Raw genomic sequence first — 16,800 nt, forward strand, 5'->3', positions numbered from 1 at the left:
CCAGCCGCTCAGCTGACGGCGCGGCCCCGCGTATCGATCACAACTATTTGCGATGTCTGCAGCGAAAAAAAATATTCGATAGACCAGCAGTTACAAATTGCGAATCTGATTTGAATTACCGAATTGAAAAACGTTGTTTAAGGGGGAAGTACCCTTAATTATTTTGCTTCCGTACTTTCGTGTTTTTGCTTATTATTTTTAATAAATTCATAATATAACAACCAATAAATGTTTATAAAGTGTTAAATAGATTTAATACGTATTTATTTAATATTTTTAGAAACTTAAAAGCTAATTGTTATGTCAACCCTAGCATGAACTAAGAGCATGTAAGCGTATTGTATACAGTTTTAAAGTAATCGCTTGTTTGTAACCTTTGAAATGTATTACCTACTTAATGTTTTGTATATCATACATAAATCAATAAAAATTTGGATTCTCCAAAGCCATAAAAATTTTAGGTTTGTAGGATTGTGTTGAAAAACAATCTTTTATTGATTTATGAATTATATATAAAAAAATAAGTATGTAATGCACGACAAAGTTTATACACAAACGATGAATTTACAACTGTGCGTATTCAATACGATTACATGCTTTCAGTCAGGGCCGCAACTAGAGTCTCTGGCAACCGGGGCATGAATGGAACATGCCCCCCCCCCCCCTTTTTTTTTTTTGCACATACCACACCAATAAAGCGGATGTCCAGGGGCCCTCCCACGGAAAAATGGTGCTATTTAAGCATTTTCCATACCTACATGTAACAGTTTCTGTGCTACTGTAACTTCCATGCAAAAATGTTTTACCAGTTACCAGTTGTAGTAGGAATTACAATACAAGCGATTTCGGCGCCCCCCACAGCTTTGCGCCCGGGGCGTATGCCCCGCTTGCCCCCCCCCCCCCTCCCGTTATCCCTTAGTAGCGGCCTGCTTTAAGTTCATGCAAAGTTTGAGATAAACTTGGCCTTTAAGTTTCTAAAACCCATTCAATTTATAAAACGTTTTATAAAAAAGTAACGATAATTAGTAGTATAGGAATGACGGTCCGAGCGCAGGGTTCAGGGTGTGGAGCCGAGAGCCGACTCCGCCATCTTGGATTTGTGACGTCACGGCGGCAAAAATTCCTCAAAATTCCTCAAAATTTGCCCAAAATTCCTCAAAATTTCCATTTCTGTGGAAAAAAGTTCCGCCAAAAAATCTCAAAAAATTCCACAAATTAAAAATTTCTCTTTTCGAGGGAAAAATTTCCCGTTTCGAGGGAAAAATTCCCGTTTTTAGTCCTTAAAAATCCCAGCGGCTGAAAATTCCTAAAACTGGCTTAAGCATCCTTAACTCAAGCCTCAGTTAAGCCATTTCTAGGAATAAGGATACCATGACCACCAGCTTGGATTATGTCGTCACCGTTGCAATTTTCGTTACGGTCGCCATCTTTAACTTTTTTATTTATTATCCGATTTTAATAAAAAAATTAAAATTTATAAAAAAATTAAATTAATAAAATTTTAATAAAAATATTTAAAAAGCATACTTTTTCGACACGGAGTTCGGAGTCCTCGGTTCGAACCCGACGAGTGCAAAAAATTGACGACCGATCCTTCCCCTGTGGCGGGGTGCTGGCAGACTGACCCCCACCACTTATTTCAATGCACATATACCATCAGGTAGTATGACGTCATGTCCGCCATCTTGAAATTTGGACGCCATCTTGAAAATCTTTATTTATTATCCGATTTTAATGAAAAAAATTCCAAAATTCATCAAAAAATTAACGTATTTGAATTCTGTTTGATTATATCGATGTACGTCCTTGGTTCGATTCCCGACGAGAGTAAACAGTCGATCCTTCCTCCATGAAAGCTACCTAGACTGATCTATCACCACCAATACCAAGGTATATATCGTCAACTGGTATGACATCATGTCCGCCATCTTGTCTTCATCCACTGGAGACCACCATCTTGTTTTCGTCTGCTAGAGTGTGCCGATATCATGTTAGTATAATTATCTGGTCACCACACCTTTGACCTTGACCTTGAAATTTGTCCTTGACCTTGAACTTTGACCTTGACCTGGAAATTTGACCTTGACCTTGAAATTTGACCTTGACCTTTAAATTTGACTTCGACCTTGAAATTTTACTTTGTCCTTGAAATTTGACTTTGTCCTAGTCGAACATCATGGATCCGACATTTTATGTTCAGTACATGCTACCAGGAGCGACCACCTGCTGGAGTACACCATCTTGTGCGTGTACTCGTATTATAGAGTACATTTCCATCTGGTTAATTTTATTCTAACCCGCTACATTGCAGTAATCATTTATTACCGAGGTGCCCCCGCCATCTTGAAATTCGGACGCCATCTTGAAATCATGTAATTATTTAGCTAGAAATGCGGGAAAAATTCCAATAGTCTCCGAAAAAAAAATCAATTAATTTACAAATTGAATCGATGGATCCCTGTCCACGGTTCGATTCTTGACCAGAGACACTTGTAACTAATTATTAAATAAATGTTAGGTTCTGTTTTCCATTACCTTTCGCGGAGTTTATTAATCATTCACTCTACGAAAATCAACTCAATTCATTATACCGGAACCAACGAATTAAATCAGTGCCGATTAGCCTATTATGAAAGTCTAATTTTTCAATAATCTGAATAACATATAAGCCGTTCATGTACAAAGCCACACATATAGATCAATTGCCTTCAGTCCATGAGACCGAGTCATGTCATTATCAGACGTATAGGCTAGTCATTTAAGGACCACATGACCTTCGTAATCCATCGTGACATTTTTATACATTCTAAAGGACCAAGTAACCTTGTAAAATATTTTAGTAACACCAAGAGGTGATAAACTAGTAAATATTCAATCACTACATTTTGTACTACGCGCAATCAACAAAAAAGGACGCACCAACAACGAAAAGACAGCACCACCAACGAAAAGACAGCTCATTTTGAAGCACCGACAACGAAAAGGCAGCACCGCCAACATAAATACAGCACATTTGGAAGCACCGACAACGAAAAGACAGCAGTGACAACGAAAAGACAGAACATTTGGAAGCACCGACAACGAAAAGGCACCACATTTGGAAGCACCAACATCTAAAAGACAACACCGCCATCGAAAAGGCAGCACATTTTGGAAGCACCGACAACGAAAAGGCAGCACCGTCATCGTAAAGGCACGGACCGCAAGACCGGGTCATGTCAATATCAGACATATAGACCATGTACTCAGTACACACAGGAAAACGGAATTTACACTCAGGAAAACGGAATGTTCACGCAGGAAAACGGAATGTACACGCAGGAAAACGGAATTTACACGCAGGAAAGCGGAACGTACACGCAGGAAAAACGGAACGTACACGCAGGAAAAACGGAACGTACACGCAGGAAAACGGAACGTACACGCAGGAAAACGGAACGTACACGCAGGAAAACGGAACGTACACGCAGGAAAACGGAACGTACACGCAGGAAAAAGGAATGTACACGCAGGAAAACGGAATTTACACGCAGGAAAACGGAATTTACACGCAGGAAAACGGAACGTAAACGCAGGAAAAACGGAACGTACACGCAGGAAAAACGGAACGTACACGCAGGAAAACGGAAGGTACACGCAGGAAAACGGAACGTACACGCAGGAAAACGGAATGTACACGCAGGAAAACGGAACGTACACGCAAGAAAACGGAACGTACACGCAGGAAAACGGAACGTACATGCAGGAAAACGGAATTTACACACAGTAAAACAGAAAGTACACGCAGGAAAACGGAACGTACACGCAGGAAAACGGAACGTACACGCAGGAAAAACGGAACGTACACACAGGAAAACGGAAGGTACACGCAGGAAAACGGAACGTACACGATGAAAAACGGAACGTACACACAGGAAAACAGAAAGTACACGCAGGAAAATCGAACGTACACGCAGGAAAACGGAACGTACACGCAGGAAAAACGGAACGTACACACAGGAAAACGGAAGGTACACGCAGGAAAACGGAACGTACACGCAGGAAAACGGAACGTACACGCAGGAAAACGGAATGTACACGCAGGAAAACGGAACGTACACGCAGGAAAAACGGAACGTACACGCAGGAAAACGGAACGTACACGCAGGAAAACGGAATTTACACACAGGAAAACAGAAAGTACACGCAGGAAAACGGAACGTACACGCAGGAAAACGGAACGTACACGCAGGAAAAACGAAACGTACACACAGGAAACGGAAAGTACACGCAGGAAACGGAATGATCACAGGCTCCAAAATTCATTGGCTCCAATATTCATTTACTCCAATATACATTGACTCCAATATTCATTGGCTTCAATATTCATTGGCTCCATCTGTCATTGTCACCAACAGTCTTTTGGTTCCAAAAGTCTTTTGGCTCTAAATATATTTGGCTAGAATTCTTCGAGTCTAAGAGACTATGAGGCCACATGGCTACGAGTCTAAAATGATCTAGATATTTACGAGTTATACACGGCTTGCGAGGCTAGAGCTACGAAGCTTCTAGTTCACAAGTTTACGTGACTGCGAGGATACAGGACTACTAGTCTACATGAGTACTCGACTACGAAGCTACTCGTCTACAAGGCTCCAATTGCAGCATCTGTCTTCGTCAGAATTTTCTCTCTTGCTCCAACTGCACCACCACCATTATGTTATAAGATTACATGGATACTTGCTTACGTAGCTTCAAGTCTACGTGGCTCCAATGTATCATGACTACGCGACTTCAAGCAATGAGGTTACGAGACTACGTGAATACAAATCTTCAAGTTTACGAGACTGCGAGGCTACAGAGCTACGAAGCCTCTAGAAAAAGAGTTTACGTGACTGCGAGGATAGAGGTCATCAAGTCTACATGAGTACTTGACTACGAAGCTACTCATCTACAAGGCTCCAGTTGCCGTATCTGTCTTCGACGGAATTTTCTCTTTTGTTCCATCTGCACCACCAGCATTATGTTATAAGATTACAAAGCTACTTGCCTACGTAGCTTCAAGTCTACGAGGCTCCATTACATCATGTCTACGCGACTACGAGCCATGAGGTTACGAGACTACGTGACTACGAATCTTCAAGTTGACGAGACTGCGAGGCTACAGATCTACGAAGCCTCTAGAAAACGAGTTTACGTGTCTGCATGGATACAGGAATACAAGTCTACAAGGCTACAATTACTACATTTGTCTTCGACGGAATTTTCTCTTTTACTACATCTGCTCCATCACCATTATGTTATAAGATTACAAGGCTACTTGCTTACGTAGCTTCAAGTCTACGAGGCTCCAATGCATCATGACTACGAGACTACGTGCCATGAGGTTACGAGACTATGCGATTGCAAGTCTTCAAGGTTACGTGACCCCGAGGCTATAGGACTACCAAGCTTCCAGAACGTATGGTTACGAGACTGCATGACTAATTGGCGGCGCGGCTACGAAACTTCATGCCTCTAACTGACTACAATAGCACTATTCAGTGGTGAGAGTTAATTTATCTCATGCAAAGGTACTTGCTGCAAGTAGTTCCGCTTTTCAACATCAGATGACGTTACGTGTTGCTTGCAGGTAAATAATATTTATTTCTTATATGCGGGATGCTCACTATCGATCGCATAAGAAGGATGGTTTCGTTAGTCTCCAAGGAGAAGGAAGTTCGTCCTTCCTGCTAGTGCTTCTCAGATTTCTCACGGTCCACCATCTTGGATTGCGACGTTACGGCGACCATCTTTGATGGGTGTGACCTTGACCTTTGACCGAAACCGCAGGAATGATCGCAAGCACTCGGATTAATCATCAAAATATTGTTAAGAATAATCAGGAGCACACGGAGAAAACCATCACAATATTGATAATAATAATCAGAAGCACACGGAGAAAAACGACACATGTTTTCTTTGATATCATAAAATTACAGGGGAAAAAATTTAAAAATAAAAATAAATTAATAAAAAAATTAAAAAAATTAAAAAATACATAAAATTCAGGCTTGTACTAAAACTCTATCTTTGCTCAACAATGATAAGTTTACAAGCTAGCAGAATCAGTTTATGTATTTTTTAATGGCTCGTAGTCGCGTAGACATGATGTAATGGAGCCTCGTAGACTTGAAGCTACGTAGGCAAGTAGCTTTGTAATCTTATAACATAATGCTGGTGGTGCAGATGGAACAAAAGAGAAAATTCCGTCGAAGACAGATACGGCAACTGGAGCCTTGTAGATGAGTAGCTTCGTAGTCAAGTACTCATGTAGACTTGATGACCTCTATCCTCGCAGTCACGTAAACTCTTTTTCTAGAGGCTTCGTAGCTCTGTAGCCTCGCAGTCTCGTAAACTTGAAGATTTGTATTCACGTAGTCTCGTAACCTCATTGCTTGAAGTCGCGTAGTCATGATACATTGGAGCCACGTAGACTTGAAGCTACGTAAGCAAGTATCCATGTAATCTTATAACATAATGGTGGTGGTGCAGTTGGAGCAAGAGAGAAAATTCTGACGAAGACAGATGCTGCAATTGGAGCCTTGTAGACGAGTAGCTTCGTAGTCAAGTACTCATGTAGACTAGTAGTCCTGTATCCTCGCAGTCACGTAAACTTGTGAACTAGAAGCTTCGTAGCTCTAGCCTCGCAAGCCGTGTATAACTCGTAAATATCTAGATCATTTTAGACTCGTAGCCATGTGGCCTCATAGTCTCTTAGACTCGAAGAATTCTAGCCAAATATATTTAGAGCCAAAAGACTTTTGGAACCAAAAGACTGTTGGTGACAATGACAGATGGAGCCAATGAATATTGAAGCCAATGAATATTGGAGTCAATGTATATTGGAGTAAATGAATATTGGAGCCAATGAATTTTGGTGCCTGTGATCATTCCGTTTCCTGCGTGTACGTTCCGTTTCCTGTGTGTACGTTTCGTTTTTCCTGCGTGTACGTTCCGTTTTCCTGCGTGTACGTTCCGTTTTCCTGCGTGTACTTTCTGTTTTCCTGTGTGTAAATTCCGTTTTCCTGCGTGTACGTTCCGTTTTCCTGCGTGTACGTTCCGTTTTTCCTGCGTGTACGTTCCGTTTTCCTGCGTGTACCTTCCGTTTTCCTGTGTGTACGTTCCGTTTTTCCTGCGTGTACGTTCCGTTTTCCTGCGTGTACGTTCCGTTTTCCTGCGTGTACTTTCTGTTTTCCTGTGTGTACATTCCGTTTTTCTTCGTGTACGTTCCGTTTTCCTGCGTGTACCTTCCGTTTTCCTGTGTGTACGTTCCGTTTTTCCTGCGTGTACGTTCCGTTTTCCTGCGTGTACGTTCCGTTTTCCTGCGTGTACTTTCTGTTTTACTGTGTGTAAATTCTGTTTTCCTGCGTGTACGTTCCGTTTTCCTGCGTGTACGTTCCGTTTTCCTGCGTGTACGTTCCGTTTTCCTGCGTGTACGTTCCGTTTTCCTGCGTGTACATTCCGTTTTCCTGCGTGTACGTTCCGTTTTCCTGCGTGTACCTTCCGTTTTCCTGCATGTACGTTCCGTTTTTCCTGCGTGTACGTTCCGTTTTTCCTGCGTTTACATTCCGTTTTCCTGCGTGTAAATTCCGTTTTCCTGCGTGTAAATTCCGTTTTCCTGCGTGTACATTCCCTTTTCCTGCATGTACGTTCCGTTTTCCTGCGTGTACGTTCCGTTTTCCTGCGTGTACGTTCCGTTTTCCTGCGTGTACATTCCGTTTTCCTGCGTGTACGTTCCGTTTTCCTGCGTGTACGTTCCATTTTCCTGCGTGTACCTTCCGTTTTCCTGCGTGTACGTTCCGTTTTTCCTGCGTGTACGTTCCGTTTTTCCTGCGTGTACGTTCCGCTTTCCTGCGTGTAAATTCCGTTTTCCTGCGTGTACATTCCGTTTTCCTGCGTGAATGTTCCGTTTTCCTGAGTGTAAATTCCGTTTTCCTGTGTGTACTGAGTTCATGGTCTATATGTCTGATATTGACATGACCCGGTCTTGCGGTCCGTGCCTTTACGATGACGGTGCTGCCTTTTCGTTGTCGGTGCTTCCAAAATGTGCTGCCTTTTCGATGGCGGTGTTGTCTTTTAGATGTTGGTGCTTCCAAATGTGGTGCCTTTTCGTTGTCGGTGCTTCCAAATGTTCTGTCTTTTCGTTGTCACTGTTGTCTTTTCGTTGTCGGTGCTTCCAAATGTGCTGTATTTATGTTGGCGGTGCTGCCTTTTCGTTGTCGGTGCTTCAAAATGAGCTGTCTTTTCGTTGGTGGTGCTGTCTTTTCGTTGTTGGTGCGTCCTTTTTTGTTGATTGCGCGTAGTACAAAATGTAGTGATTGAATATTTACTAGTTTATCACCTCTTGGTGTTACTAAAATATTTTACAATGTTACTTGGTCCTTTAGAATGTATAAAAATGTCACGATGGATTACGAAGGTCATGTGGTCCTTAAATGACTAGCCTATACGTCTGATAATGACATGACTCGGTCTCATGGACTAAAGGCAATTGATCTATATGTGTGGCTTTGTACATGAACGGCTTATATGTTATTCAGATTATTGAAAAATTAGACTTTCATAATAGGCTAATCGGCACTGATTTAATTCGTTGGTTCCGGTATAATGACTTGAGTTGATTTTCGTAGAGTGAATGATTAATAAACTCCGCGAAAGGTAATGGAAAACAGAACCTAACATTTATTTAATAATTAGTTACAAGTGTCTCTGGTCAAGAATCGAACCGTGGACAGGGATCCATCGATTCAATTTGTAAATTAATTGATTTTTTTTTCGGAGACTATTGGAAATTTTCCCGCATTTCTAGCTAAATAATTACATGATTTCAAGATGGCGTCCGAATTTCAAGATGGCGGGGGCACCTCGGTAATAAATGATTACTGCAATGTAGCGGGTTAGAATAAAATTAACCAGATGGAAATGTACTCTATAATACGAGTACACGCACAAGATGGTGTACTCCAGCAGGTGGTCGCTCCTGGTAGCATGTACTGAACATAAAATGTCGGATCCATGATGTTCGACTAGGACAAAGTCAAATTTCAAGGACAAAGTAAAATTTCAAGGTCGAAGTCAAATTTAAAGGTCAAGGTCAAATTTCAAGGTCAAGGTCAAATTTCCAGGTCAAGGTCAAAGTTCAAGGTCAAGGACAAATTTCAAGGTCAAGGTCAAAGGTGTGGTGACCAGATAATTATACTAACATGATATCGGCACACTCTAGCAGACGAAAACAAGATGGTGGTCTCCAGTGGATGAAGACAAGATGGCGGACATGATGTCATACCAGTTGACGATATATACCTTGGTATTGGTGGTGATAGATCAGTCTAGGTAGCTTTCATGGAGGAAGGATCGACTGTTTACTCTCGTCGGGAATCGAACCAAGGACGTACATCGATATAATCAAACAGAATTTAAATACGTTAATTTTTTGATGAATTTTGGAATTTTTTTCATTAAAATCGGATAATAAATAAAGATTTTCAAGATGGCGTCCAAATTTCAAGATGGCGGACATGACGTCATACTACCTGATGGTATATGTGCATTGACATAATTGGTGGGGGTCAGTCTGCCAGCACCCCGCCACAGGGGAAGGATCGGTCGTCATTTTTTTGCACTCGTCGGGTTCGAACCGAGGACTCCGAACTCCGTGTCGAAAAAGTATGCTTTTTAAATATTTTTATTAAAATTTTATTAATTTAATTTTTTTATAAATTTTAATTTTTTTATTAAAATCGGATAATAAATAAAAAAGTTAAAGATGGCGACCGTAACGAAAATTGCAACGGTGACGACATAATCCAAGCTGGCGGTCATGGTATCCTTATTCCTAGAAATGGCTTAACTGAGGCTTGAGTTAAGGATGCTTAAGCCAGTTTTAGGAATTTTCAGCCGCTGGGATTTTTAAGGACTAAAAACGGGAATTTTTCCTTTGAAACGGGAAATTTTTCCCTCGAAAAGAGAAATTTTTAATTTGTGGAATTTTTTGAGATTTTTTGGCGGAACTTTTTTCCACAGAAATGGAAATTTTGAGGAATTTTGGGCAAATTTTGCCCGATTTTGGCGGATTTTGGCGATTTTTGAGGATCAAATTCAAGGTCAAGGTCAAAGGTCTAGGTCACAACCATCCAAGATGGCCGCCGTGACGTCACAATCCAAGATGGCGGAGCCGGCTCTCGGCTCCACCGCCTGGCGCCTGATCTAGTACCGGCTATTATATACTACTATAATTATATTATTGATTAATTTTAAATAGTGAGCAAAAAGACAAAATTATGGATATAAAACGATTTAGGATATTATGTACTACTCTTCCTCTCGGGTATACCTAAGACTACTGCTCCAATCACGAGCGTTCGCAAAATTTAATTTCTAAGGAATGCTATGTATTGTTTTGGACTCGTGTGTGCTGTTTGCAGGGTGCGTTCCGCCGGTGGGGAATAGTACTGGCGGGGTGGGGACCAGCCTTTACTGCCATAGGAGGTACGATGTCACTACATTATCACATATCTTAATTTTTAACCAAACCTCTATTAATGGAAAGAAGTATTCTATGTGCTGAACCAGGTGGGGCAAGAGTCACCCACCTGACTGCCTCAGACGTCACAAGACACAATTAATACAAGACAAAGGAGATAAATAAATAAATAAATATAGCAGAAATCCCTTTGTATAATCTGAACAACATCATTAATTAGTACATTCGTTAATACTGAAAAATACTGAATACATTATTAATACTGAAATGGCACATTCCTATAAGAAAAGAGTGCTTTAAATAACCTTAAAACAAGCAAGTATAACAGATTGTAAAGTCAATAATAATTTAACATTTAAAAAAAATAAAAGACAAATTATAATTACGAGTCGCCCCTGTGTACCTGGTAAGGCGTGGTAACAATCCAATAAAAACACGAGATGATGAATCAAAAAGGGCAGAAGGCCTGAATCATGCTGCCAAACAAGTGGCCAAGAATCAAAATTAATCAACGCACATTCGGCCGCAGGGCGAAAGGCGCAAAACAAATGGGCATGACGAGCAAATACGCCTTACCAGACACAGGGGCGACGAGAACCAGGACCGCTGCCGGCCGACGAACGAGTGAAGCGGCCTGCTTACTCACGGTAAACAAGTGGGCTTGACGAGGGGAAGGGAGGAGGGGGGGGAGGGGAGGCAAGGAAGGTTTAGAAGGCCGGAAGAATCTGGAAGGTCGTTGGAGGAGGAGGAAGGAGGGAGGGGAAGGGGAGAGGAAGGAAAGGAGGGGAGGGCGAGTGAAGGGAGGGGAAGGTAGGGAGGAGGAATAAGAACGGACTAGAAGAATGTGGCCATTCTTCAGTGCATTATTAAAATAGTTCATCGAATCCTACATTAAACTACATTGGAATTACCAAATAGTCATCCTTACTAGTAGTATAGGATAGCCGGTCACGAAACAGGCTCCAGGCGCTGGTGCCGAGTGCCGAACCGCCATCTTTAATTCTGACATCAAGGCGGCTATCTTGGATGTGAATGACCTTGACCTTTGACCTTGACCATGGTTGCTATTTTGGATCCGCCATTTTTGATGACGTCATTTTGTTTTCTAGAACATTCCGGCATTTTGTGTTCCGCCATTTTGAATTATGACGTCACGGTTGCAATTTCCTTTATGGACACCATCTTTAAAATCTTTATTTATTATCAGAATTTAATGGAAAAAAAATTAAAAATTATAAAAAAATAAATAAAATTTTAATAAAAAATATTAAAAAAAAACATACTTTTACGACATGGAGCTCGAGTCCTCGGTTCGAACCCAGTGAGGGTAAAAAAATAAAAATGGCGACCGATACTTCCCTCACAGTGGCTGCTGGCAGAGTGACCCCCACCACTTTTTTCATAGCATATTACATCAGGTAGTATGACATCATGTCCGCCATCTTGAAAATCCGTAGTTGTAATGCGAGAAAATCGGGAATTTTTTTTAAAATCATTAAAAAAATTAATCAATCGAATTGAATAATAAAAACTTAATCAAATATTACTTAAAAACCAATGTTGCACTTATCATTATGGCCGCCAACTTGAATTATATAAATGTTGCCTGTTTCGTTATGCCCGCTATCTTGGTTGAGTACGATGTCATCGTTACACTTTACGTTACGACCGCCAAATTGGATCCTATTAATGTTACATGTTTCGTTACGGCCACCATCTTGAAAATCCGTAGTTTCAATGCTATAAATTCAGAAAAAATTCCAAAAAATATTTTAAAAATTGCCTACTTCAAATGTTTAGTTATTTAAACGATTTCGGTCTTCGGTTCGATTCCCGGCGAGAGTAAACCAGTAATCTATTAATATATTTAAAATATTTTCTCAATAAAAGTAATAAAAATGTCTTATGCCACACCCGACATTTTGAATTATGTCACCAAAGTATGAATGATCGTTTGGACGCCATCTTGAAATCTTTATTAACTAAGCAATTTTAATGAAAAAAATTAAAAATTCACCAAAAAATTAACTTAATAGAATACTGATTGATTAGATCGATTCCCGTCCTTGGTTCGAAACCGTAAAAAGCAAAAAAAGAAAAAAAAGTCGATAGATCCTTCCTCTGTGGAAGCTGCCTAGACTGACCTCACATCACCAATAACAAGATATATATCGTCAACTGGTATGACGCCATTTCCACCATCTTGTCTTCGTCCGCTGGAGACCGCCATCTTGTTTTAGGCTCCTAGAGTATGCTGACAACATGTTAGTGTAATTTTTACCCGCCAGAGTGCAGTAATAATTTATTATTACTGTGACACCCGCCATCTTATCATTTGGGTGTCATCTTGGTATTTTATAATTATTTAGCTAGAAATTCGGGAAAAATTACAAAATTTATCAAAATAAAACATTAATGTACATATTGAATCGATACTTGGTTTGATCTATGGACGAAGCTAAAAATAAATTTTAATGCCAGAAAAGTGTCAGGTTCAAGGAATAAAACACCGCAAGTTCTTTTACAAACATAATATTTATTACATAATTTCAGATTCTACTACAGAATCACTTGTGAAAGCCAGCAATCTTATAAACATTTAGCCCTGCATAGGGGTAAAACGACTAATTCTTAGCTCCAACTGCTCCAACAGCTCAAACAGCTCCAAAGGCTCCAAATGCTTCAAATGCTCCAACAGCTCCAAATGCTCCAAATGCTCCAACAGCTCCTACAGCTCCAAATGCTCCAAAGGCTAAATATGCTCCAACAGCTCCAACAGCTTCAACTGCTACAAATGCTCCAAATGCTCCAACAGTTCAACAGCTCCAAATGCTCCAAAAGCTTCAATGCTCCAACAGCTGCAAATGCTCTAAATGCTCCAAAGCTCCAACAGCTCCAACTGCTCCAAAGGCTCCAAATGCTCTAACAGCTCCAAAGCTCCAACAGCTCCAAATGCTCCAAATGCTCCACAACCTCCAACTGCTCCAAATGCTCCAAAAGCTCCAAATGCTTTAACTAAGTTCAATTACTTTTTTTTATCGAACTTGACATGATTACATGCATGACTTTATTAGTATACATTTTGGCTGTCAGTGGTGACTTTTTTGCACCTATAAGTTATAAGTTTTATTTAGAAATGAGATTTCGAGAAATGATAAAATCTATTTATAAAAATTATATTAATTTTTCTTCAAGTTTATACACATGCATTTAATCTATGCCATTATTGTATGTAGCCAGCATCCCTTAGTTCTTTGAGTATGAAGGATATTTCTTTGATGCTCGAATAGTTTCCTGCACTAAGCGAACCATGTAGAAGTCTTAGCCTGTCAACCAATATGTTAGGATCTTCCCATGAGATATAATCAATCTCTTTTGCTACTTTGATCTTCCTTGTATGTTTATAATAAATATTATTATCCCTGGTGTCTTCCGTTTTAACACCAACCCCAAGGTCACTTTCGTCATCGAGCTAGTGTTTTTGGACCTTATATGGACCTGTATCTTTTTTTAATTATATAAATATGTTTGATATGCTTGATCAGGATAATTTAATTTATTACGTCGTTTCCATCGTTTTGATCTCAAGCCACCATTACAGTCTTCGCTCTTGCATGATTTAGGTGCTTCAGCACAGTACTCAATCATGTCAGCATCACAAGCTTGATCAGGATAATTTATTTTATTAAGTCGTTTCCATCGTTTTGATCTCAAGCACCATCACAGTCTTCGTTATTGCATGATTTAGGTGCTTCAGCACAGTACTCAATCATGTCAGCATCACAAGCTTGATCAGGATAATTTATTTTATTACGAAGTTTCCACCGATTTGGTCTCAGGCCGCCATCACAGTCTTCGATCTTGACCGCTTTAGGTGCTTCAGCACAGTACTCAATCATCTCAGCCTTAGATGTGTCAGCACAGTCACCGATCATGTCAGCCTCAGATGTTTACCACAATCTTCAATCATGTCAGCTTCAGATGATTCATCACAGTCTAAGGTCTTGTCAGCTTCAGCGGGTTCTCCATCTTTCACATTTTCATGGAGACGACTAGATATTGGTGTAAATATCTTTTCATTTCTAATGAGGTTGCTACTTTCTTCGTTTGTTTTAAATTTTAAATTATTGTCTTGATCTATATCAGAATTTTAAGCATTAGCTTTTTTACATTCTTCGTAATCATCATTGTCGTCTAATATTCCGCCTTCGTTATCTTTATTCATCTTAGCTGTTCAGTTCTTGCAATGTCTATCCAAGTAATATCTTCTACCAAATGGTTTTTGACAAGGACCCAAATTACACTCGCTTCTCTCATGTCGTTTAGCATTTTTTCTCAAGGTAAACACCTTGCTGCAGTATATACAGTGATGTCGTTTTGATACAGCTACAGGCAACGAACGAGGGTATATGTTAGCTTCTGCGACTAATGCCAGATGCAAACTCAGAGTTTTAGATTAAAACCATTAATTAAATAGAATTTTTTAAAGATTTCGCCAGCGAGAGTTAAGATATATCATACAAAAGAACTTGTTGTAAGTAGTTCTGCTTATCAACAACAGATGACGCCACGTGTTGCTTGTAGCTAAATATTATTTATTTCTTTTATGCAGGATGCGGGATGCTCACTAACGATCGCATTAGAAGGATCGCTTCGCTAGACTCCAAGGAGAAGGAAGTTTGTTCTTCCAGTTAGTGTTTCTCAGATTTCTCAGAGCATATTGTTATTTGACTGAGTAATGAATTTTTTAAATACCACCTTATAAAAATATTGCAAGTGTTGATTTAGTAGCAGAAATTCACTAATTAAATGTAAATTTGAATAAAATGGCATGTCTCATTAAGAGTAAACTCCTTCATGGACAGAACGGTTTCTCAGAAATGACCAGAAGCACTTGGAGAAACCATAGGAATGATCGCAAGCACACAGAAAAAAACCATCAAAATATTGACAAGAATACCTGATCAGGCGCACACGGAGAAAACCATCATAATATTGACAAGAATAATCAGGAGCACAATGATAAAACCATCATAATATTGAAATGGGTAATCGGGAGCACACGGAAATACCACCACACATTTTTTTTGATAACATAAAACTACAAAAAAAATTAAAAATAAAAAATTACAAAAAATACAAAAAATTCTGGCTTGGACTAGAACTCTATTTTTGCTCAACAATGAGAAGTTCACAAGCTAGCAGAATCAGTTTTTGTATATTTGTGTTGTAATTTTTTTAATTTTAAATTTTTTTGTAATTTTATGTTATCAAAGAAAATGTGTGGTGGTTTTCTCCGTGTGCTCCCGATTATCCATGTCAATATTGGAAACAAGTCCAATCGACTACAACTGACATAGACAAAAGACAGGGGGGGGGGGGTTACATTATAACCCAACGACAGTGGGAAGCTGGTGCAAAGCAAAGATATAAAAATACCAAAAATATAAATTTATTCATGCAAGATTATAAATTATAACAGTTAATAAAGGTTACAGTTTATAAAACAGCTTATGATTCTCATTGGGGCAAAATCGAAAGCGCTCCCGCGGAACGCGAAATGCATACAATCATTCGCACAAATAAAACAAAGTAAGCAAGAGTAAAGCGGACATGGTGGCAAAGCGCTGAAGCAGAACAAGTAATATGGGCCGCTAGGCGAAAAACTGAAGGCAAAATCAAGAGAGAACTTATAACGCGGCTTGACAAGAAGTGTCCAATGCCATCGTGGCATGCCCATATACAACCACAGAAATGTGACAAAATGCTACGGGCAGTACTCGGCGTGAGCAAGGCAAACCCAAAACAAATGACCTGAAGGGTCCAAACATTGGTGGCGATTACATTTAACAGGGCAGCAATAAAAAATGAAGGCGCGGCCACAACGCGCAAGCAAGAACAATACCTAAATACAGACATTAAGTTTCACAGCCGAGTACATACCGGAACGCAGAGCCACCACCGCAGTGACAGCCTTCGAGTCCAGAGACCGAACGACTGCAACGGGCAATATATAGGCTGTGTAAACACTCCGACAGAGAGCGCTTGTGAGGCGGCGGGGAAGAGAGCAAGAGGGGGGTAGGAAGGGGTAGTTGGAGAGGGAGGGGAAAGGTGAAGGGGGAGGGGAAAGGAGGGGAAGGAATGCTGTAAAGTGCCGAAAAACGGAGCAACTGCTTCAACCCCCCTCCCTAAAGTGTCCCTGCCCTGAGAGCCAGAAGATCCACACAATGTATAAAGTTCATAACGTTGAAATCGGAGACTGGTGACAACATCGAAAAGCAAGCTTCAGGATCGCC

The 16,800-nt window shown here is 40.2% G+C and overlaps 1 protein-coding gene across 5 annotated transcripts in view; it reads right to left on the bottom strand.

Moving 5' to 3' along the window:
- LOC134529584 (popeye domain-containing protein 3-like) overlaps positions 1 to 16,800 on the bottom strand; it is a 109,221-nt gene that overhangs the window by 86,470 nt on the left and 5,951 nt on the right. The window contains exon 1 of one of the 5 annotated variants that reach the window (XM_063363827.1): positions 16,448 to 16,464. The exons of the other annotated variants lie outside the window; for them this stretch is intronic. The gene's annotated coding sequence lies outside the window, so the exon portion shown is untranslated. Of the gene's footprint in view, positions 1 to 16,447; positions 16,465 to 16,800 lie in introns of those variants that run through there. 5 annotated transcript variants of the gene reach the window in all.

This window comes from Bacillus rossius, chromosome 2, assembly GCF_032445375.1.
Source record: "Bacillus rossius redtenbacheri isolate Brsri chromosome 2, Brsri_v3, whole genome shotgun sequence".
Classification (NCBI taxonomy): Eukaryota; Metazoa; Arthropoda; class Insecta; order Phasmatodea; family Bacillidae; genus Bacillus; species Bacillus rossius.